The following is a 25,082-nucleotide window of genomic DNA, read 5'->3' as shown; positions in this document are numbered from 1 at the left end:
ATTTTTTGTCTCTGTTTTCCTCTTTGTCCACTTTATTCTCAGGTAGGCTTTTTATGCATGGTCACAATATGTTCTTCAGACTTACAAATTCCAACGGCAAGAGAGTTTCTGTTCCTGATCCCACCCCTGGATTAATGACTGTAGTCAGAGAATGTGAGAAACAGAGATTAGGAGTATGCGATTCAGCTCAGCCCCATCATTTATTAGCTGACGGGTCAACCCTTCTGTGGTTCAGTTTTGTTATTGCTAAAATGTTCCTAGCAAGAGTACCTACAACAAAAAATTATTACGAATATTAGGGGAGTTAATATTCCTAAATTGTTTAAAATAATGCCTTGCATATAGTCACCACTATGTGTTATTATTATTTGACTGTTGAGGGCTGGAGGAGGGGTCATCCTTATCTGAAATGATAGGACCAGTGGAAGGAGAAGGGTACAAAACCAGGATGTTGTTACCAGGAGGGAGAGCGGATCTTTGCACTGAAAGAAATTCAACAGACATTTCTGCAGAAGCAGAAATCAGAAGAATGTTTCAAGAAGTGGGTACCGTGAACTAGGTCATACACTGCTGAAGAAGCAAACAAAATGAGAACAGAGAAGTGTCCACTGGATTTGGAAATATGAGGTCGCTAGACAATAGAAGGCAGAAAACAGTAGGGTGAAGTGCAAATGGGAGAGGTGAAGTGGTGAGAGCTAGTAGAGACAACTGTGGTTTTGCTGTGAAGTGATCAAAGAAATCAAGCAGCCACTGGCAGGACATGTGAGGGTTGAGGGTTCTTGCTTTTGCTTTGTTTGTTAGTGAGAGCTATTCAAGTATGTTTGTAAGGGCCCAAGAGAGAGTGAGATGTAACACAGGATGCAAAGAAGGGGTAAATGAAGAGGCTGAATCTTTGAGAAAGCAAGAGGTGATGGTTTCCAGATCTCAGGTGGAAGAAATTGCCTTCAATCAGAGAAGGATATTTCTTCCAATGTAATAACAGAGAAGACGAAGAAGAGGGGGATGTGTACAGGTAGGTTTATATTTTTGGTCAAAAGAATATGAGGCAGTTTTCTTTCATTGCCTTTTTTCACACTGGAGGAAAAAGTGAGGTCACCACCTAAGAATGAGTGTATATTATGCAGGGGAGGCTTCTGGAAAGTTTGAAGAGGGAGAGAGTCCTAAAGGAACCTTAGCAGGGCCACGTGAGAGAGCAGATCGGCATCGCGGGGCAGCAGACTTGCCCTGCTGATGGGGAGGATTGCTGAAGCTGAAGGCCCTTTTGAGGTTTGGTCCTCCACTCTGAAGGAGTCCTGGTATGTCAGGGAATCTCATTACATGGGGCAGGTTAAGACTTTTTCTGACTTGCTTTGCTAATTTCTAAATTTGTTTTTAATCACTCAAGTGACATGGTATATTTTAAACCTCTGTCTCACCTCTGAGGAATCTTGCATTGATAATTCAGCACTGCCACCTCCCCACCACTGCCACCTGCACTAAGTTAGAAGCTTCTCCTTTACTCTGCCAGATGCTCAGGGTTTTAGTCTCCCCTGGACTTGTGGATGTTGAAAGGGTGGGTTTTTCCTTTGTATAGTCAGAGCATGAACCATTTGTATTAGTCATGGTTCTCTAACAGAGAGAAACAGCACCTATGGGATATACATAGATATATACATGGGAGATTTATTTTAGGAATTGACTCATGCAGTTTTGAAGGCCGAGATGTCCCGTGATCTGCCTTCTGCAAGCTGGAGAACCAGGAGAGCCAATGGTGTACTTCAGTCTGAGAATGGGGGGCCAATTGTGTCGGTCCTGGTCAGAGTCCAAGGCCTGAGAACAAAGGGTGCCAATGTCCACGTCCAAAGGCAGGAGAAGACGGATGTTTCAGCTCAAGCAAGGCGAGGAAATTCTCCCTTCCTCCCCCTTTCTGTTCTAGTCGAGTCTTCAACAGATTGGATGATGCCAACTTGCATTGGCGACAACAATCTTTACTCAGTCTACCGATTCAAACAGTAATCTCTTATGGAAACACCCTCGCAGAGACATCCAGAAATAATGTTTGACCAGCTATTTGGGCATCCCTTAGCCCAGTCAAGTTGACACATTAAATTAATCATCATACCATTTCTGGGCTCACTTGGTCAATTTCTGGATTTTTGTGGAAGGAAAACTCCCACCAGGGAAAAGCTAGACTAGCTCCTGGGCAGAGAAGAGGAGCAGTGTTCATTCTTGTGATGACTGAGATGATCCAGAGCAGTGACTCAGCTGCTCAGCATCGCTCATAAATAAGATACGTGTACAACTGTGTTCATAGTTAGGTTCTTTCAAAAATATATTCAAAATACAGATTAGATGAAATATGAGATAAAGACGAAATGAAAAGTTAAATATGCTTAATTTATTAATGGCACTAGACACCTTTTTGCTCTCACTAAAGTATTACTAATAATTATTATTAATATTAGTATATTTAGTGAGAACAAGGTAAATGAATATTGTGTTTGGAATTAAATGGAGGTTTTTAGGCCCTGAAAGTAGAGTTTTTTTTGAGGAAGACTGGCCCTGAGCTAACATCCGTGCCCATCTTCTTCTACTATATAGCTTGGACGCTGCCACAGCATGGCTTGGTGAACAGTGTGTAAGTCTGAGGCCGGCATCTGAACTTGCGAACCCTGGGCAACCAAAGCGGAGGGGGGAAATTAACCGCTAGGCTACTGGGCCAGCCCTGAAAGTAGTTTTTTATGAGGCCAATTCTTTTTTTTTAACCTTGAATAGGCCCAGGCTAGTACTAGACCATGTTTAACTTGGCTTCAGCCAAACTTCATCCTAAAGCCATAATCACTTATTCCCCGAAACCACAAAGCAGATTAGGACAAAGCAGAAGACTACTGAATTGGGCATGGGAGTTTGAATTCCAAGTCTGTGATGTAATTTGACCCATACCTTTGCTATTCCACCATTTTCTCATGGCCAAAAGTCAGTTATATCCTGAGCTAAATGATACTCCTATGTCATTAACAAGCTCCATATAGTGTGTTGAGACAATTTGAGGTCAAATATGTTGCTTTGCCACTTTCCCACCTTTTATTGAGGCTATAATTACAAAGGTCAGGCAAAAAGAAAGAAGTTTTTACAATCCCTTGCCTCTTCTCATTTTTTTTTAAAACTGTATAGTAACAAAACATGCATAAAATGAGGTCAGGATGATTGGTGACTGCTTTTTTATTTTTAATCATTGATCATGTTAGATTAGGTCACTGTGGGAGAACATTCCAGGCTATGGAACCGATCTTCACCTGCATTTGAGCTTCATCTTTGGTTAAAGCAATACCATTAACCATGTAAATATTCAATGCAGAGACAACTGTTTTGCTGTAATTTTATTTCTTTTTTAGATTTAGATCTATAAGACCTACAAAATTTTTTTTTCTTTTTATTATGTCATATTCCATTATCATAGTCTTAACATTTTTCAAATGCATCATTTTACTAGTCATCCGAATGAGGCCTCTTTAATGTGGCATCCTTTCTTTCAGAGCCCTTCACCCTCCTTAATCTGTAATTCTTTGGGCCTTTGCATTTGCTATTCTCTTTGCTTAAAAGCTCTTTGCCCAGATCTTTACTTTTTATTTTTGAGATTTCAGCTAACCGTATGTTCCTTAGAGAGGTCAAGTAAATGACTCACCTCCCAAACTTCTCTATTACTTCTCTATCTGTACTGATGTTTTGCTTGATTTTCTTGATAGCACTTACCACAGCTTGAAATCCCCTCCCTTGCCTAGTGTGCTATTGTTTGCCTGCCTGTATCAAGCCTCACCCCTGGAAGTGGAATGTAAGCTCTGTGGGTGAGCGAGGGATTGTTCTGGCTTTTTCACCATTCTTTCCCTAATATGTAGAACAATGGCTGGTATGCAGAAGGTTGTTGATTAAATGAATGAATGAACTGAAAGTGTAATGAAAGGTTAAAGGCCAGGCAGGAAACAGCTCCATGCAGCATAAGAGCATGGGCATATAATGAGCAAACCAAAATGAAAGCATCTAATGTTATTCCAGAACAATTTATAAATCACAAATCATTCTCTGCCTAGTGCCCTTTGCTGGCTTTCCTTACTCTTAGGATAAAGTCCAACACCCTCATACAGCCTAAAAGGCCCTCCAGGAGGTGGGCCACTTCTGCCTAATGACCAGCCACTCTCCCCTACTCTCCATGCTCCAGCTGTTCTGGCTATCTATCAGCAACTCAGATGTGCCCTCCTCATTCTTGCTTGGTGGCTTGACACATGCAGACCCCTCTGTCTCATTCACTCTCCCCCATCTTGCTGCCAAGCTCTCTTTCTAGGCACAGTTCAGGCCTCAGGGAGGGGTTTGTGATTCTCCAGAATAGCATGAGCCCCCCTCCTGTGGCGGTCTCCCATAACACTAACATTTCCTTTGTCATCAGTACTTTAGTGTATGTTTTTCCTTCTGGTGTTTCATTAGGTATAGTCTGAAGACAGCCTGGATCAAGATCTTTTGAGATTTTTATTAAAATAACAATTCACATTCTTGAGCCCCTCCTTCCAGAAGTACTGTATTGGAATCTCCTGGAGAAGGGGAGATGAAATAGCGTTTTTGTTAGCTCTCCAGACGCTGCGTATGCCCTGCAAGTTGGAGAACCTCTGCCCTAGTCAGAAACATCTGGTATGCTAGGGTCTGTACATATCTCGGGCCTGTGCATCACCAGAGTCTATTATGGAGCCTGCAGATGCTAATACATATTGAATAAATAAGTTCCTTATAGTCATAGTACTAAGTCATTCAGAAGATGAGATGGAGCCTAGGTCTAAGTAGTGGTGGAGGAATAAGATCAGGATTCATGAGAGGAGGGTCAGAGATATTAGTGGTGTTTGATAAAGGAATCAGTCAGGGATCTTCAGTTCCAAGTGAGAGAAACCAAACAGGCTTAAGCCAGAGAAGAATTTTTTGGATCATGTAGCTAAAAAATCAAGTGTGTGAATGGATTCGGAGTCTCAAATGATGTCATCATTAGAACTCAGTCATTCACTTTCCTCACTCCAGATCAAAGCTCAATTTCCTATTTGGTGCAGATTCTATCCTCTTGGTGGCAAAATGGCTACCAGCAGATTCTATCCTCCTGTTGGCAAAATGGTTACCAGCAGCTCCACGCTTACATCGTTCAGCTCGGCAATCTTAGCAGAGGAAGAACGTCTCTTAAGTATTAACTCAGAAAGTCCCAAGACTGAGTCCATTCGACCAATGTAGTTATTTGACCATTCCTATGTTAGTCAGGGAGATGGACCTGATTGGTCATACCTAAAAAATGTATCAACTCCTTCAGCGGGGGAGAGTAGGAAGTGGTGGAGTCAGACCCACCTGATCCATATGGACTGGGGGGAGGGGTGGGTTTCTAAAAGAAAATTGAGGATGTATCAAATCTCTATTATTGGAAATTCATCCAATAAACCATTGTTTATTGATCCTCCTGCTGTGTGCCAGAACGTTTTATGCCCTAAGCATATGGCAGGGAACAAGGCAAATCAAAATTCCTAAGTTTGTGTTCTTATGAAGCTTACAATGTGTCCAGGAAGGAAGACAATTCCATTATAATTACAACAAAATTGAGGGAGTGTAGAAATAGAGGATTAACACAGAGCATTTATAGAGAGATCTTATTTAGGCTGGAGAATCAAGAAAGGTGTCCTAGAACTTTGAGCAGACTCCTGAAGATTGATTAGGAGTTAACCAGAATTAATCAGAGGGTAGATGAGTTCTAGGAAGAGAAATTATTCCAGAGAAGAGAGATCATAGCATGTCTGAGGACTTGAAATAATTGTAGCATGAGAGGGAGAAGGGTCCTCTCCATCTCTGTAGTCTGAGTACCTACAAGGCCATCCACTCGTGGTACGAGCTTCCCCAGACAGCCCTGGTTTACGACTTCTGCTAATACTATGTCTGCCCTGTGTCCTCCAGTCCTAGGGCGTTCTAGGTACTTTCACTGTAAACATCTTTGCCACAAGCATGCAGCAGTATTTTCTCAGCAAACTCCTGCCATATGACTAATTGGCTATCAGGCAATTTTGCATTGAAAGATAAAATAACTGGTCGAGAGTTTGGTTTCATTTCTTCTCCATTGACAAAGTTCCCACAGTACTCTCATTTTTATAGTATATAAATCTTAGCCTTCATAATGGTCTATACAGTGATGAGTAGACACGATGGTCTTAAAATAGTGGATGATAACGACGTATATATATCAACTTGATAGAAAATAAAATGATAAAACTTACTGTAGGTGTGAAGTAAGAGAGTGTGAAGCCAGATTTTCTATTACACTAGATAATGATAACATATCAGTCTGCAAATCCTTCGGTGAGCACAGTCATCCCTCCCACCTGTCAAAATCAAAAGTTTAACCAAGCTATGGCAAAATAAAAGAGGAGGCTACTAATTCATGAAAGACTTTGAAAACAAGTGCTTAGGTATGATCCGCAAAATAAAATCAGTTCTTTGCCCAGTATTGTTGTGAATCTACACTCATTTTAAATGCATTCAAATATTTTTTGTATTATCATAATAAAGTCTTTTAATGTTGTTATTAACTGTAATGTCCATTTTTTATTTTTTGTTGTTTTATCTTTTATGGCAAAATTGCCTTACAGCCAATTAGTTATGTGGTGAAAATTCTTGCAGCAAAGATGTTTATGGTAAAACTACTGGGCATGCAGTCCTAGAGGTGGTCATAACTTCTGGCTGTGGTTAAATTTCTGTGTTGTTTCACTATCCTTCCATTAGATTTTTAGCTCTTCCATCACTATGCAACCAATATCCTGTATTAAATGCTGTCAGATTGAAACACCTAGAGTGGTTTCTAGTTTCTTTCTTGGACTATGGTAAAATTCAAAGCCATGAATTGTTACTTTGTTTCAACGTTGATTTGGCAGCAAAAGCCTTATTAGACTGGATTCAAGATGAAGAAGAATTCTATGGTTTGCCTAGTTTCATTTTCAGTTTTTCAAAGTTTCCTCATTGATGTGCTAGAGTTCTTTATATATTGATATTCTGCTATCAATCTTTTGTTTATTATATATGTTGCAAATATTTTTTCAAGATGTTGACTTTTCATTCTTTGCTATTTTTGATGTCCTGAATTTTAAAAACTTTTAAAGTTGTACATAAGCCTGTTATTTTATGTAATCAAATCTAAAAAACACTGAGAGTATATATTCACATATTTTTTCAATTCTTTTTTTCTCTCTTTCATACTTTAATCTTTTATACATCTAGAATACATTTCATTTTACTGGGTGAGCTAGAGAGCTAATCTGCCTTTTTTCCCTCCAAAGAGTCAACTAGAATTATTTATTGTCACTCTATTCTTGTTCTACTACTGTGCATTTGAATCATATTTCTTTATCCAAGTTCCTTAAGGTTTGCATTGTAGTATATTTTCGTGACCTTGACATTTATTGAAAGTCAACATGAAAATACTTTGTTGAATGTTTTCCATACCTTTTGAACAATGAACTGAAGATATTTACATAAATCATATTAGCAGATACCAAGATATTCAGGGGATAAATATTTTCTTGAATTTAATTAAAATGTTTGCTTATTATATTCTCCGCAGATTTATTGTAATGAATTCTCTTCTCAGGATATAAAAACTATGTAGTATAATATACTATTTAGCCAAAAAGTGAACATATTTAGCTCTATATTATCTGACATCTAAATATTTAAGCCTTTCCCTTTTGGAGCCTAAAAAACACTATTCCTTCTGTTTCCTTAAGAAAGACTTGGTTTAGGTTACTCTTAGTTGTTATGATTGATCTTCGAACTTCCGCCAAATGAATAAGTTTGGGAGACACAAATAATAACAGTAATTAATTTCTTTAAGATACCAGTTTCACCATAAGGCATGGTATGAAAGCGTAGAGTGAGATAATTTTTGCAAATATAAGCAAGCAGAAGTTTCTTTAGGCTTGCTCTAACAATGAAAAACAATAAAAAGAATTCAGTGCTAAGAAGCTCATATGGGAATAACCCATGAGCTGTAGAATGCATTCATTCATTCAATCAACAAATCAATCAACAAAATTTATGCTAAAAATATCAGGAGCTAGAGATTCAAAGGTGAACAAGATATACATGGTCCGTGCCTCCAAGTAATTTCCAGTCTGGTGGGAGAAATGGTGCTTTATCAATATGATGTGCGTAATTAATGGTCATTATTTAATACACACGGTAAGCACATTTTATCTAGTTTTGGTAGGTCAGGGAACATGTCTTAGAAGAAGCTCACCTAGAAGTCTGAAGGACACGGTAATGATGCGGGGGGGTGGTGGGTGGGGTGGGGAAGGTATGTTCCAAGACAAAGAAACAGCATATACATAGAATCATGTAAAAGCTCTGGGGTATTAAGACAACTTTAAGTAGCGAGTATGCTTGAAGAGAGAGGAAGATGACCATGAAATGCTGTAAGTCAAATTAAAATATTTGTCCTGAAGGCAGTAGGGAGCCACTGAAGGGTTATAACCAGAGGGGAGGACACACAAATTTGCTTTTTGTAAGCCTCATCTAGCTTCAACTGAAGAATGGATTGGAGAGGAAAGGTAAGAAGGGGAGCAGGATAACCAGTGGCGAGGCACTTTATTAGGGGTTGCGGCCTGGCCCAACGAAGGGAAGTGGACAGCTTCAAGAGAGCTTAAAGAGGTAGAAGCTACAGGACATGCTGACACATTGGAGAAGGGGAAGAGGGAAGAATTCAGCATGACTTTAGGTCTCAGTATTGTGACGAGTGAATACAGTGCAGTTTACTGATGTGGTGAACCCAGGAGAAAGAAAAGATTTGGGCAAGAAGTTGCCGTGTTCAGTTTTGAGCGGGTTAAATCCAAGATGCCTGTGGGACATCCGAGTGGATCAACCCAGTAAAGGGTGCATGGACCTGGAACTCAAGGATTGAAACGGAGATTTGGGAATCAGCAGGATATAAATGAAAAATGTCATCATGGAAATAGTTGAGATATTTGTTATTGCACATCTGATTATGTCCACTCTAGTGGGAAGGATGACTACTGAGCAAATGGGACTAAGCCTTGCTGCTATTTCCCTGGTTATGAAGCACAGATTGGTTAGTAGTAGTCCTACCTGAACAATTTCACCTGTGAATTTTTAAGACAAGTGAAGAGCTGCAATCTTTTTAATCTGTGGCACATTAACAAAAATTTAAATTAAAATATAGTAAGGAAAGAAAATTAAAAAACAACATGTTTTATCCAGTGATCGACCCAAGACTGCCTGGCATGTAGTAGTCCCTTAAAGAATACTGATGACTAAATGAATGAATTACAAATTCTAGACAAAGACACTTAGTGTTAATCTATCAGCACAGAATGGTCTCCAGGCTTTTAATCTTATTAAAATTCAGTAAATGCCTATTGAATGTCTCTTGTATTATAGTTTTAAAATGCCTAAAATTCACATCCAAAACGTGATTTTTAAATTAAAAGTTTCAGAGCCTGAGGTACAGAACCCTAAATTGCAGGGCAGATTCTCATACCAGGTCTTGCACAGTCCCCAACATCCTTTTAACTCTGCGGCTCCAAGACCTACTGAAAGGGAAAAACAGATCACGTTGCTGCCCTGCAAACTCATCCTGAGCTTCCACTCTGTGTTTTCCCACGTAGATTCTCTACTTTGTAATTTCTGATTCCACTTCTCCTTCTTTGTGTTCAGAGAAAATTGTTCTTTTCATATAAACTTTAGGTTATGACTTGTACATGAGATATTCCAGTTAAAATGTGTTTTCCCAACCTATTATAGCCTCCTGCCCTTTGTTTGAAAAGAGTGAAACAACACGAACTTTCCTTTTTGACCTTTGAGCATTCACGAGGGAGGCAGAGGAGCGACGCGCAAGGAGGCCTGGGAGAGCGCGTGCCGCGGACTGCTGGCGTAGTTGGAGCTCTAAAGGGCAAGCCTGTTGCTAAGGAAACTGCTGCTCCGGGCTGGCTGAACACACAGAGACAGCGCAGGGAAAGAAAGGCACAAACAAGTCGGATGCTTGGGGGAGGGGTGGCTTCAAGCAGCCTGAAGACTTCTAAACCTTTATCGCAGGGAACACAGCAAAGGCTGGGGCGTGCGGGGTGGGGAGGAGGGGTTCAAGCTTCCGTATCCCTTCCTAGAAAAGAATTAGCTGGACTTTAAAGGGATCCTAGACTCTCCTGTGAGTTTTGTTTTGCCGAGCGCACAAGCAAGAAGATGAAGTGACTGTTAATTTTCCATTAATCTTCACGAAGTTTATAGCAGTTTTCAAGTTTAATCCCTTTCATTGGTAATCTGCTTTAGAGCAGATTTACAATGCTCAAAATCATCTTTTGATTTATTGTGCAGTCGATGTTTACTATTAATGGAATAAAATAATGTAGTCATTTTGGAAATTATTGATATGCTTTTTCAAAAATTGCATAACTCTTCACCTTTTTTAAAAGAAATGTTCCTAGAGAATGTTTGACACATTTTCTTTTACTCATTTCTAACACAGTGAGTCTTGAGTTACTTAAATGAATAAATCAGCTAAATTATGAAATATTGGAAAGATTTTTTTTAACTTTCTTATTAAATTAACTTCTAATTTTTAACCAAAAAAGTAAAGAATATAACTTCAAAGGCATTTTCTATTAGTATAAAGTAAGTCTCCTTTTTACACCAATGAAAGTTGAATTTTTTATATACAATTTTTATATACAACATCTAACACGGACGATCTTTGGTCCTTCCCTTGCCCTGGCTTGTAAAAAGATCTACTTGCATCAATAAACATTTTCTTCCCTTCCATCCTCTCCTCTCCCAGAATAAAAGAGGTCATCAGTTCAGAGCTATGCTATCTGGATTGCTACCTTGTTGAAGTAGATTTTTGCTTAGAGATCATGTAATCTAAGCCTTTCATTTAACGCGTGATGATGTCTATATGCAGCTTGTTTCTGGAGCCATTTCCAAACACATTTATGAATAGGTGTCCACAAAATTCCAAGCTTAAATCATACAGATAGGACCAGCACACCTAAAATTTTGACTTTGAAAATATCCACCTCCTTCTTAACCTCAGTAGGATCCACAAAGATTTTCATCTCACAGGGTGTTTTACCAAAATAAGCATGTGCAATAGAGCCATAGGAATTCTAAAATAAGGATGATGCTCTGTAAGTAACGAAAAGTTAAGTTGAGTTCTATGGAATTCAATGAGCAGGCAGCAGAAAGTTCAAGAAGCACTCACCCACCTTGTGCCCACTGTCATATGTACAGATAGAGGGCTAGAGAGTGTGTGTGTGTGTGCACACAAGTGTGGGGAGTAGAATGAAAGAGAAATCCAAGACATAAACCTACTTTTCTTGGAACCCAGAATCGGACAAGGTTACTTGGAAGGAAACCTGCTCATCATTAAGAAGTGTTTTAGTTCAATAGGTGTTTACTTCAAGAGATATGCAAGTAAACCTCGTGTGCACTTTGGTGAACTCAAAACACCAGGCCGTAGTCCCCCATCCAAACTTGGCTTGACCAAACTCCACTGTTCATAAGCTCCGTGTTTGATGTCATTACCTAGGTGAAGTATAATTTTATGGCAAAAGGATAAGTTTCTTTTAAATTGGTGTTAAATGTCTGACTCCGCATTTTCTTGGAGATATTTAGAAAAAAGCTCTTGAGTTCTTAGTGATGTCACTGGGCAGTCTTAAGATAAATCAAACAGATAAGCATCCTAAATGGTCCTACTTGGTTTAAATTAATTGTGAAAATGGAAAGGGCAGGAGTGACTTAAAAAAAAAAAGAAGGTAAAAAGCAACTTTTTTTAAAAATGTAGAGTTAGAAAGATGTCTGAGAGCCAGTAGATTAAATAAGAAAGTCAAAGGCAGATTGAAATGGTTCATTCACTTTTTTCATTCTTTTATTCATCATCAAACAATTATTAAGACCTGACTGAATTCCAGGCACTGCGTTAGGTTCTGTGTGGGACTATTATATTAATAAAATATGGTTCCTTTTCTCAAAGAGCTCATACTTTAATATGTGGAATAAAGACAGAACTTATGCCAATAATAATGTATAACTTTTTATAGGACTTTCTTCTACTTTATAACATTTAATTACAGGGAAGTATTAGAAATCACCTGCTATAATTCCTTTAAAGAAAGATTAAGATAATCTTTCTTGATTGAAATGAGAATCTATTTTACAGTTCTGCTTGCTTGTTCAGTGATGAACTTCTGAGAAGCATAAGCAACAACAAAATATATGTTAATAGGGTTTTAGAATATATAAAACTGTCACACCCATTATCCTGTCTGATTTGCACCCTGTCAGTGTAGGATTGTTACCTCATTGCATAGATACAGAAGGAGGCAAAGAGGAGTGGCTTTCTCAAGTCACTTGGCTACTACAAACTAGCCCTAGGCTCTGGATCTTTGGACCACAAATGCTCCTCTTTCTGTAACATCCACTGCTTCCTAGAGCTACATGTGAAGTTTATTTTTCTAAAAAATATTTATTCTGATTCTAAAAGTGTTACATTGTATACATTTTAAAGTGAAAATAAGAAGTTTTGTTATTGATTTTTCCTTTTATGAGAGTCTAAAATATATACAATACAGTGTATAAAGTGCACAAATCTTAAGTGTGCAGATTGATGAAATTTTAATATATCCTGTAGCTATCATTCAAATTAAAGTTCAGAATACTTCCACAGTCCACAAAGCTCCGTCACACACCTTTTGAGTTGATGTCTCCTTCCCTTCTCTCACACTGACCCTCACAAAGGTAGCCGTTATTCTGACTTTTAACACCTTAGGTTAGTTTTGCATGTTCTTGAACTTTGTATAAATTGAGTCTTACTGCATATTGCAATTTGTGCCTGGATTTCTTTGGCTAGCATTGTAGCTGTGAGATTCCTCCATGTGTTTGTTCAAATTCATAGTTTTTTCCTTTTTTATTACTATATAGTATTTCATTATACTCTATAGTATGAATGTATTATAATTTTTAAACACTTGCTACTATTGATGGATCTTTCAGTTATTTCAAGTTTTTGGCTGTTGTGAATAAAACTTCCACGGGGCCAACTGGTGGGGTAGTGGTTAAATTCGTGTGCTCCGCTTTGGAACCCCGGGGTTCTTGGGTTCAGATCCCAGGCACGGACCTACGCACCACTCATCAAGCCATGCTGTGGTGGCATCGCACATACAAAATAGAGGAAGATGGGCATGGATGTTAGGCCAGGGACAATCTTCCTCAAGCAAAAAGAGGAAGACGGGCAACAGACGTTAACTCAGGGCCAATCTTCTGCACACACGCAAAAATAGATAAATAAAACTTTTATGAACATGATTTCTGGTGGAATATACACTAATTTCTCTTGTGTATATACCAATGAGCAGAATTGCGGGTCGTGGGGTAGACATACGTTTAGCTTTAGTGGATACCGTCAAACAAATTTCCAAAGTGTTTGAACCAGTTTATATTCCTGCCAATCATATATGAGAGTGCTAATTACTCTACCTTCTCCTCATCTTATGCTGTTGCCAGTCTTTAAATTTTAGGCATTCTATTTTTAGAGGTATCTCACTGTGGCTTAAGTTTGCAGTTTCCTGATGAATACTGATGGTGAGCGCATTTTCATACGCTCATTGACCAGTTAGAAATTCTCTTTTGTGCCTGTCTTCTGTACATTTTTAAGTTGAGTTCTTTGTCTTTTCCTCGTTGATTTGTGGGGGTGCTTTTATATGCTGGATGTAAGTACTGTGTTAGAATATGTATGGCAAATATCTCCTCCCAGTTTGTGGCTTACCTATTTTTCTCACTTAATCATGCCTTTAGATGGATAAGTGTTCTTAACTTTAATGAATTTCAAGTTATCAATTGTTCTTACATGATTAGTACTTTATCTTTGCCCATCCCAAGTTCATAAAGGTATTCTATAAGGTTTTCTTCTAGAAACTATATTGTTTTATATTTAAACTTTGTGTCTATGATACATCTCACATTTATTTTGTAAATATTGTAAAAAAGCTAATTGGATGGGAGAAAACTCATTTTTAAAATTTGCTTTTTTTCCCCGGCTTACCAATATTGTTGACCATCTTCTCAAATACTTCTATTTATTTCTCATTTTTCAACCATTGTTAGTTACCTGTACTGTACTAACACCAGGAATACAGCAGTAAACAAAACAGACAAATATATCTTGGCCACGTACATTTCTTCTGTGAGTTTGCTTGCTCATATTCTTTTCCTGATTTTTATTTGTCTGATGCAGTTTTTTAATCAATTTGCATGAGCGCTTATATATATTTTGGTTCTTAAGCTTGTGTTGTTTGAGCAGATTATTTTCTCTCAGACTTTCATGCACTTTTTTTTTTGCTGAGGAAGATTCACCCTAAGCTATCATCTGTAGCAGTCTTCCTCTATTTTGTACATGAGCTGCCACCACAGGATGGCCACTGACAGACGAGTGGTGTAGGTCTGTGCCCAGGAAATGAACCTAGGCAGCCAAAGCAGAGCACCCTGAACATAACCACTAGCCACCGGGGCTGGCACAGCATGTATCTTTTAACTTAAACTTTTAAAGTGCAATCCATCCCTTTCTGACTTTTTACCTTCTCCGTTTTGCCTGACTTAGTGTATCACTTAGAAGGGTTTTCAGTGAGAAGAGAAAACCTGACAAACACTGACTTAAACAAATAGACCCCAGTTCCGTCGCATCACAGGGTGTTTGCGGGTAGGCAGTCCGGTGCTGGTGGTGGGACTTCGTTTTGTCAGGAACTCCAATCCCTTTTCACTTCTTCTGTTCCGTCATCTTTAATGTGGGCTCTTGTTTTTAGGCTTGTGTATGATTGCCAGGTGGCTGCTGTAGTTTTCTATCTTAGGTTCATACTTCAGGCAAAAACAAACAAAAAAAAGGAATTGCAAGAGGTAGGACCAGCAGATTTCTGTGTCCATCTCATTGGCTGCAATTGTGTCTCATATAAACAGAAAGGCAGCAAATGGAGTTTTCATTTTTACAGTCTCTATAATAGATGAAGAAATGGAGAAAACAGGCTAGAAATGAAAGATGGATAACAATATACACAGCTACTAAATTTGGAAAAGACTTTCTGTGGTGGAGTGTTTGCAAATGGGCACAGTTATCTTCACTATATCCATGCCTCTTTGCCATGTAATTTTGCAGATACTCCCTTCAAGAGATGAAGCCCATTTCCCCACCTTTTGAGTTTATGCTGGCCTCATGACCTGCTGTGACTGAGAGAATGCAGGGGACTGGCACTTTTCCAGTTCCTAAGCCTTAGGTGTGGCATCCTGCTGTTCACCGTTTTGGAGACCGGCTCCACCATATAAGTAAGCCTGGGCTAGACCCCTGGACGATGAAGACTCATGACCCAGACACCTCTGTTGCTTTAAGTAACTGCGGGCTAGCTGTCAAACATGTGAGTGAGGCCACCTTAGACCAGCCAGCTGATTGAAGATGTATGCAAGTCCAGCTGAGGACATCGAAGCCTGACTCGTACCAGCAGAACTGCCCACCAGACCCATAGAATCATAAGCAATCATAAATGATTGTTTCAAGCCCCTAAATGTTGGGGTGATTCATCATGCAAAAGACCCAAATGATATGTGTTTCTACCCATAAAATATGCTTTTTAATTTTATTTTTAAAAATAATTTAGTATTTATATTTATGTCTTTAATCCCTTTGAAGTCTATTTGTATGTATCATGTGTGTTAGGAAATAATTTTTTTCCCTAAGATTTATAGCCAATTTTCATAGTATCATATACTTAATAGGTCATATCATATATTTAATTGCTTTCCAACTGATTTGAGATACTACTTTTACCATTCACTGAGTTTACATGTATTTCTGGAATACACTTATCAACTCACCTGTTCATGTACTGATACCAGACTACTTACAAAACGTCAGAGAGTAGCTTGAAAGCTGACGGAGCAAGTCTCCTCTTACTGTTCTTTTTCAGAAATGTCCTTAGACATTCTGGCACATTTATTTTTCTATGTGAACTTCCATTTCTCTATTTTCATAAAAAATATTGCGATTTTAATTGAGATAATATTGAATTTATATATTAAGGAAGAACTGGCATCTTTATAATATTAAAAATTTTTCTTTAGCAACATGAAATATTTCTCTGTTTTATTTTATGTCCTTTAGTAGCGTGTATAGTTTTCTTCACATAGATTTTATACATTTCTTATTGGATATATATCTAGGTAGTTTATCATTTTGGAAATCATCGTATATGAAATCCTTTTCATTTTTGTTATATAATAAATCTGTTAATTTGATATGTCAATCTTAAGTCTGGCAATTTATAGAACTCTCAGTTGTTTTTCAATTAATACTCTTGGATTTTCTTGGTAAAAAAGTGTTATATTAAATTGTGAAAGATTGGTCATTTCTCTCAATTACATACACTTATTATTTACTTTTCTTGCCTTATTATATTGGTTAGACTTTCAGTCAATGCTGCAAAGAAATTGTGATAGCGGAAATGTTTCTAATGCTTTGCCAAATGAAAGGATATTCATTTTTTCATTACAAGGGAAGCACTTTATATAGGGAAAATACATCTATCTAGTTTATTAAGAATTTTTTAAGGAATACAGTTATTCTTTAACAATTTATAAGATTTATTGGGATAAACATGTTTTCCCCTTTATTTTCTTAATTTGACAAATTACATTTATGTATTTCCTAATGTAAAGTCATCTTTATAGTCTACTTTTAAGACTAACTTGGTTTTAACACATGAGCAATTTTAATTCAAAATTGGATTCTGTTTGCTAGTATTTTGTTTGCATCTAAGTGATATTTTATTTATATTTAATACCAGTAACAATTTTCATGCCCTTAGTGACAAGATAGTTATAAATAAATAAAGGAAGTAATGGCGGGGACTCCTAACTCAGCAGGGGAAACGTTGACTCGTGTCAGCTCACCACTGCTGTGTGGTTCTCAAATTATCAGATAACATCATATTTCATGATAAGTTAGAAATCCAGAGTTTTATGTAAAATTTTCTAAATTTTATACGTTGATAGTAAATTCAAATTAAAACAAACAAACAGGTAATGATTTGAACATGCCTACAAATACTCTGCAGACAGAAAACATGGTTGCTGGCAGGAATCCGTTTGTGATCCACTGTTATTGGCCTCTGACTTTAGTTTTCTTTCTTTCTTTTTGTATACATTTCATTCTGTTTTGAATTTGAGATTGCTACTAAACTTAGAATTATTTGAATCCATTCAATCTTTTTCTGCAGCTTGCTTTCAAGGCTTGTATATGGTTGCTATATACAAGTGCTTATAGGCCACAAGGCTTAACTTTCCTTGACATTTAGGCAATATATTCTACTAAATTCATGAGACTAGTGCCCTTTATACTTGTTGGATTTCGAATAAATTTTACTGATGTCTAATTTACATACTATAAAATGGGACATTCTTTATAAAGTTTGACACAGATAGCCACCACCATCAGAATATAGAGCATCTTCTTCATGCCAAAAGGATCCCTTGTGCCTATTCCCAGAACATTTTTTAACATCTCTGGCCCCAGGCAACCAATGATCTGCTTTCTACCAATATTGATCCAATTTGTTGTTCCAAGAGATTAATATAAATGGAACCATATAATACTACTTTTTGTGTCTGGCTTGATTTACATTTCATTGCTTAGTAAGATTACATTGTATAGGTACATCAACATTTATTGTCCATTCATCTATCCATGAACATTTGTGTTGTTCCAGTTTTGAGCTATTTTAAATAAAGCTGCTATGGCCATCCATGTGTAAGTCTTTGTGTGGACATATATTTTCATTACTCTTGGATAATTACCTAGGAGTAAACATGCTGGGTCGTATGGAAAGTGTATGTTTAACTTTATGAGAAACTGCCAAACCGTTTCCCAGAGTGATTATCCTATTTTACAGTCCTATCAGCAATGAATGAGAGTTTTAGTTGCTTCGTATTCACCAACATCTGGTATTGTTATTTGAAAAAAAAAATTAGCTATTCTAATGGATGCCTTATATCACACTATAGTTTTAATTTGAATTTCCCTGATGTCTAATGATTTTCATGTGGTTATTGGCAATTTTTATGTCTTCTTTCGTGAAGTATTGGCTCAAATCTTCGCCCATTTTAAAAATTGGGGTTTTTTCTTCTTTTTATTGAGTTGTAAGAGTTCTTTATATTTTCTGGATAAAGTTCTTTGTCAGATATATACATTGCCAAATTTTTATACCAGTCTCTGACTTGCTTTTATTTTCTTAACAATTTTGTTGGAAATGCAGACATTTTAAATTCTGATGAGTCTATTTAATAATTTTTTTCTTTTATAATGTGGGCTGTTTGTATCCTTTCTGAAGATCTTTGCCTACCTCCAATGTTGCAAATATTTTCATCTATGTTTCTCCTAGAAGTTTTGTAATTTTAACATATACATCTAATTCTATGGTCATTTCAGGCTAATTTCTACATATGGAGTAAAGAAAGGGTCAAAATTTTTCATGCATTTTTAAAAAATTTGCATATTCAGTTGTTCCAGCACCATTTGTTAAAAATACTTTTCTTTCCATGTTGAATTGGCTTTTTTGACGTAAATAAAGTAGTTATATATACACTGATCTATTTCTGCACTTTCTAACTAGCATTTATTCTTCTTTAAAAGTTTAGCAGAACTCACCAGTAAAGCCGTCAGATCCTCGGATGTTCCGTGTTGGGAGATTTTTGGTTACTGATTTATCTCTTTACTTATTATTGGTCTGTTTGATTTTCTATTTCTTCCTGATTCAGTCTTGGTAGATTGTATGTTTCTTGGAATTTAACCATTTCTTCCAGGTTATCCAGTTTGTTTGCTTATAATTATTCATAGTAGTCTTGATGATTCTTTGTATTTCTACGGTATCAGTTGTAATGTCTTGTCTTTGATTTCTGATTTTATTTATTTGAATCATCTCTATTTTTCCTTAGTCTCCCTAAAAGGTTTGTGAATTTTGTTTATCTTTTCAAAAAATCAGCTCTTAGTTTTTCTGACCTTTTCAATTGTTTTTCTGGTCTCTATTTCATTTATTTCTGATCCAATTTTTGTTGATCCCTTCCTTCTGCTAACTATGGGCTTAGTTTATTCTGTTTTTTCTAGTTTCTTGAGGTGTAAAGTTAAATTGTTTGAGATCTTTCTATTTTCTTAAGATATGCATTTATTGCTATAATCGTTCATCTTAGAACTACTTTTATGGCATCCCATAGGTTTGGTGTGTTGTGTTTAGACTTTCACTTGTTTCATACTTTTTATTTTCCTTTTGATTTTGTCTTTGACCCATTGGTTGTTCAGGAGTGTATTAATCGTTTCTGCATGCTCGTGAAAGTTCCAGCTTTCTTCTTGTTGATTTTTAGTTTCATATCACTGTGGTTAGAAAAGTACTTGGTATGATTTCAGTCTTCTTAAATTTTAAGACTTGTTTTGTGGCCTATCATATCATCTATCCTCGAGAATGTTCCATGTGTACTTGAGAAGAATGTGTATTTTGCTGCTGTTGAATAGAATGTTCTGTAAATGTCTTTAGGTGCATTTGATCCAATATACAGTTTATGTCCAATGTTTTCTTGTTGATTTTCTGTCTGGATGATCTATCCCTTACTGAAAGTGGGATACTGAAGTGCCCTACTGTTATTGTATTGTCATCTATTTTTACCTTCAGATCTGTTAGTACTTGCTTAATATATTTAGATGCTCTGATGTTGGGTGTGTATATATTTACATGGTAATTTCTTCTATGAATTGACTGCTTTACCATTGACCCCTTTATCATTATAGAATGATCTTCTTTGTCTCATGTTACCATTTTTGGCTTAAAATCTTTTTTTTCTGACATAAGTGTAGCTATCTCCACTTTATTTTTGGTTTCCAATTGCATGGAATGTCTTTTCTCATCCCTTCACTTTCAGCCTAAGAAGGTCCGTTAATCTAAACTGAGTCTGTTGTAGGCAGCATGTCCTTGGATCTTGTTTTATCCATCTAGCCACTCTGTGACTTTTGATTGGTGAATTTAATCCACTAACATTTCGAATCATTATTAATATATAAAGACTTACTAATGCCATCTTCTTAATTGCTTTCTGGCTGTTTTGTATTCCATTGTTTCTTTTTCCTGTTTCTGCCTATGTTTGTAAATGGGTGCCTTTCCATGGTGGTATGCTCTGTTTCTCTTTTCTTTCTATTTTGTGAATCTACTTTAGGTTTTTGCTTTACGGTTACTATGAGGCTTACATAAAACATCTTATAGATAAAACAGTCCATCTTAAGCTGATATCAACTTAACTTCAATTGTATGCAAAAGCCCTACACTTTTGTTCCTCCCTTTATATTTTTGATGTCACAATTTACCTCTTTATGTATGTATATTCATTAACAAATTATAGTAGCTGTAGTTATTTTTAATACTCCTTTTCTTTAACTTTTATACTCTAGTTAAGTGATTAACACACTACTACAGAATTAAGTTTTCTAAATCTGACTCTATATTTACCTTTGCCAATGCGTTGTATATTTTCATGGGTTTTCACATCACTAATTAGTATCTTTTCGTTTTTGTTTGAATTCCATTCTGGATTTTTTGCAGGGCAGGTCTAGTAGTAATGGATTCCTTCAGCTTTTGTTTTTTCTGGGAAAGTCTTTATTTCTCCTTCATATTCCAGAGGATACTTTTGCCAGATAAAGTATTCTTGGCTGGCAGTTTCTTTCAACACTTTGAATGTGTCATTCTACTCTCTGGTCTACTGTAGGGTTTCTGCTGAGAAATTTGCTGATAATCTAATGGTTCCTTTGTAAGTTACAATCTTTGTTTACTCTGGCTGCTTTTAGGATTCTCTCTTTATCTTTGGTTTTTGCAGTTTCATTTTAATGTGTCTTGGAGAAGGTCTTTTTCCATTGAGATAATAGGGTGATCTATCAGCTTTGTGAACTTGCATGTCCAAGCTATTATTTTTTTGAATAAACTCTCTGTTCCCTTTTCCCTCTGTTCTTCTGGAACTCCAATTATTCTAATATTTGTCCACTTGCTGTAGTCCCATAGATTATGTAGGCTTTCTTCATTCTTTTTCTTTCTCCTTTTTCTTTTTGTTCTGCTCTCATTAGCTCTTACCAGAAACTTCCTATCCTCCAGATCACTTATTTCATCTTCCATTTGGTCTACTCTGCTGTAGATGCTCTCGATTGCATTGTTTCACTTCAGTCATTGAATTCTTCAACTCCAGAATTCATGTTTGCTTCTTTTTTATGATTTCTCTTTTTGTTAAATTTCTCCTTTTGTTTATGTCTTGTTTTCCTGATTTTGTTGAATTGTCTTTCTGTGTTTTCTAGTAGTTCCCCGAGTTTCCTTAAAACAGCTTAAAAAATAAAAAATTTTTTATCACTTAAATCACAAAATTCTGTCTTTGATTTCAGTTATTGTTATCTTTTGCTGATGACATGTTTCCTTGATTCTTCATGTTTCTTGTAGTTTTGCATTGCTGCTTTCACATTTGAAGTAGCAGATTCCTTCCCAAATCTTTACTAGTTGCCTTCAGGTGGGATATATTGTTGGTTTGTTCTATTATATCTGGCGTTTTCTCCAACCTTGTGTGGATACACCTGCTCCACACTTCTTGCTCCCTCTTGTGGCAGAATTTTTAAGCTTTTATGTCTTCTTTGGTTCTAATTAATCACCAGGCTGGCTGCTGGAAACCTCTCTTTTGTTTTCCAGAAAGTGGACGACAGCTGAAGTCTGTGATTTCTCCCTCGCCCACAGATCCTGTTCTGTTTTTCTGAGAGTGCTTTGTTTACTGGTCCTTGATTTCACTGTGGCACTCAAAAGTGTGCAAAAGGAGTCAGCTGCAGAGTGGGGGGTGATGGGGGTTTTAGCACTTAGGGTGTTGGAGGGTGTTTGTAGGCCCAGTGGGGAGATCCGTGGTTGAGATTCTCCTAGAGGCTCATGAGTGGGCTTCCTACTGGAGTCCTGAATGCAGTCAGCTGGAGCCACATCCCTTTAATGCCCTTTGATCTTCTTATCTTCCTCTTTCCCAATCTCCTCCCTTCTCCCAGTCATGGAAGTCCCACCTCAGTACTTTGGGTGCTGCTGGTGAAAACTGGGGTAGCTGGGCACTCACTCACCACTCTCCTCTTCCTCCATGGGAGAGGCTGCCCCTGGCTAGCGTAGCCCTGTGCTACGTCACCTTGGTGGAGGGGTAGTGTTAGCAAAGATCCTCTAACCTTTTCCAATGCATTCAAACTCGTATTTTTTTTTTTTTTTACCTCAAAGACATTCTGGAATCTTCCCTCAGGAAGGTTAGACTTCTACAACGTCTTTCTTGTCAGTGAGTGTCTGCCCAGTTCGGCACTCTCCAGGCTTCCCCTGACCATGGCCAAGAGGGATTGGGGCAGGTTTATTGGCTCCTGCTGGTTCTGCAGTTTGTACTGAGGTCTGCCTACTATCAGACTCGCAGGTGGGTGAGGCTCCTTCTAGGCTCCTTGGTGTGTGGTGCTTGGCCCCACAACCCCCAGAGATGCTTTTTTGTTCATGGACGGATGCTTAATTAGTTGTTAAAATGGGGGGGGGGGGGAAAGGAGGGACATCTTACGCCTCTGTGATGCTAATGTCACTGTGAACCTAATTCTTATAATAGTTATCTTTTAGATCAAGTAACAAGGAGAAAAATAAAAATTTTATGTTACTTTTTTAAATTCTTTCTCCATACTCTTCCCTTCTTTATGTAGACCCAATATTTGACCTATATCATTTTCCTTCTGTCCCCCCAAACTTGTTTTTAACATTTCTTGCAGGGCAGATATGCTACTTCAGAATTTTTCTGAAAAAGTTTTTATTTTTCCTTCACTTTTGATGGAAAATTTTGCTGGACATAGAAGTTTATATCTTTTAGGAAAAATTAAGATATTTTATTTCATTCTCTTCTTGCTTGCTTGATTTCTGAGGAGAAGCTCACTGTAATTCTTGTCCCTGTTCCTCTGTAGGAGAGTTGTTTTTCCCCAATCTGTCTTCTATAAAGATTTTGTCTTTAGTGTTTTTTTGCACTTTGAATATAATACGCCGAAGTGTAGATATTTTTGGTCTTTATCCTGCTTAATGTGCCCTGAGCTTCCTGTATCTGTGGTTTGATGTATGTCATCAATTTTGGGAAATTCTCAGCCATTATTACTTTCCTTCCCTGGGTACAGCATTCCCAGTCTATTTCCTTGAAGCCCTGATGTATGTTAACAATGGATTTTCCACTTATGTGACACTGGAAGGCTAGACGGGGCTAGAACAGGAGGAATGCCCCACAGGGATCAAGCTCTGGAAAAGTCTTTTCACCTAGAGAGTAGGACTGTGTTATGGAGAAGAATCTGGGCATTTTTTTTTACAGTGAGTACTCTTTCCTTCCCCCTGATAGAACCACATGGAGGTCTTTCTGGTGGTGCTTCTAGCAGTAAAGCCCATGAAATTGTGGAGGGTCCCCTAATAATGCATTCTTCCATAGTTTTCCTACTCTCACACTAGCCTGCATCCAGACATCAGCAATTCATCAAAATTACCATTTAAGGATTCCTACCAGTTTATGGCTCCAGCATCTTCTGCTGCAGGTTAGCAGATCTCAGCTGTGACTCACTGAATGCACTTCTTTTTCAGAATTTTGAAGTGGTGATTTTCCCTGAAACCTCACTTCTCTAATGGGTTTTAGAAAAGTCATTGATTTTTATTTTGTCCAACATGTTGTTATTGTAAAGATGGGAGTGATGACTTCTAAGGTCTTTATTTGCTGAAGTTGAACCACTGACACTTATCATGAGCCAAGGTTTCTACTGCTTAGCACAAGCTGAAGAAGGGGATGAGGAGTTTTTCTTTCCTGAGTAGCTCATGGTCTTCATCTTTACTTTTTTTTATTATCTCTAAGAGATGTTCTCAAGTTTTTGTTTTAATTCATAAATATAATTTCTGTAATAATTAATTAGCTTTTAATTGTCCCAATTATACTTTCAAGATTGTGTTCTTAATTTTTGTTAAATTTCCAAAAAATGTACTTCTTGATCTCATAATTTTTCATTTAAATAATTGTCTCCATCTGCTTGAGAATTTTAATGCTTTCGTGAATTTCATTAAAAATAAAGATTAAAGAGGTTCTACATGTTCTATTTTACCGTAATTATTTAATAAAAGAAATTCTAGTTCTAATTTTTCAGAGTGGTCCTTTAGCTGAAAATGCAACATTTTTTCTTATTCTTGACTCATCCTGACAAAGAGGGTCTAAGCTGGTCTAATTGCTTGTTGAGAGAGTTCCATCAGAGGCTTTGTGATTCATTATTGGAATCTGTGCAGATAAACTTTGTCTTATTTTGCTGGAATATGGATTCAGCTATGGTTATGAAGCAAGGAGCCAGCTATAATTAGCAGTATCTAAATAAAAATTTTTGTCTTTGGGACAAAGTATTTCTTTAACGTGTTTGTGACGGCAACCTTCTTTAAGTACCAGGACTGCTCTTGTTAAGAGATAGCCATGTCAACCCTCTATCATATTTAGCAAACAGCCATGCTTGCCTGGGATAAGCTAGAAGTAACCCCTGGAGTAGGAATTTTGCTTTGTTAAAACTCTAGTTTCTCTGATACTTCTTTAAGACCTTAGAAACACTAATATTTTCCCCAAACAGATACCCCATAAAATTATCACTCTAAATTTAAGGTAGCAAAGATGTTATGCTGGTGGTTTATTTTATCTATTTTCCCAGTGAATGTTTAATCTTCACCTATGATTAATCTGAGATTGGTCAAGTCTCCATCTCTCGGCTTTTATTTGGTCTATAGTTCTCTGATTTTCTGTAATCATCTAGATTTCCCTTTATTTCCACTTGTCTACTCTAGAAAACTTTGTAAGTGGGCACAGAGGAGGATGGTTTTTAATCCAGTGTGCTGAGATTTCCATCTTGATCCTTAAATCTTCTCTCTTTTATCTCTAGTTTCTAGGCTAAATCCCATGTTTGAGGATTTTCAGATTACTTGATGAAT

Source organism: Equus quagga, chromosome 3 (assembly GCF_021613505.1).
Source record: "Equus quagga isolate Etosha38 chromosome 3, UCLA_HA_Equagga_1.0, whole genome shotgun sequence".
Lineage (NCBI taxonomy): Eukaryota > Metazoa > Chordata > Mammalia > Perissodactyla > Equidae > Equus > Equus quagga.
The sequence above is the reverse complement of the archived record's forward strand: the minus strand, read 5'-3'. Positions refer to the sequence as shown.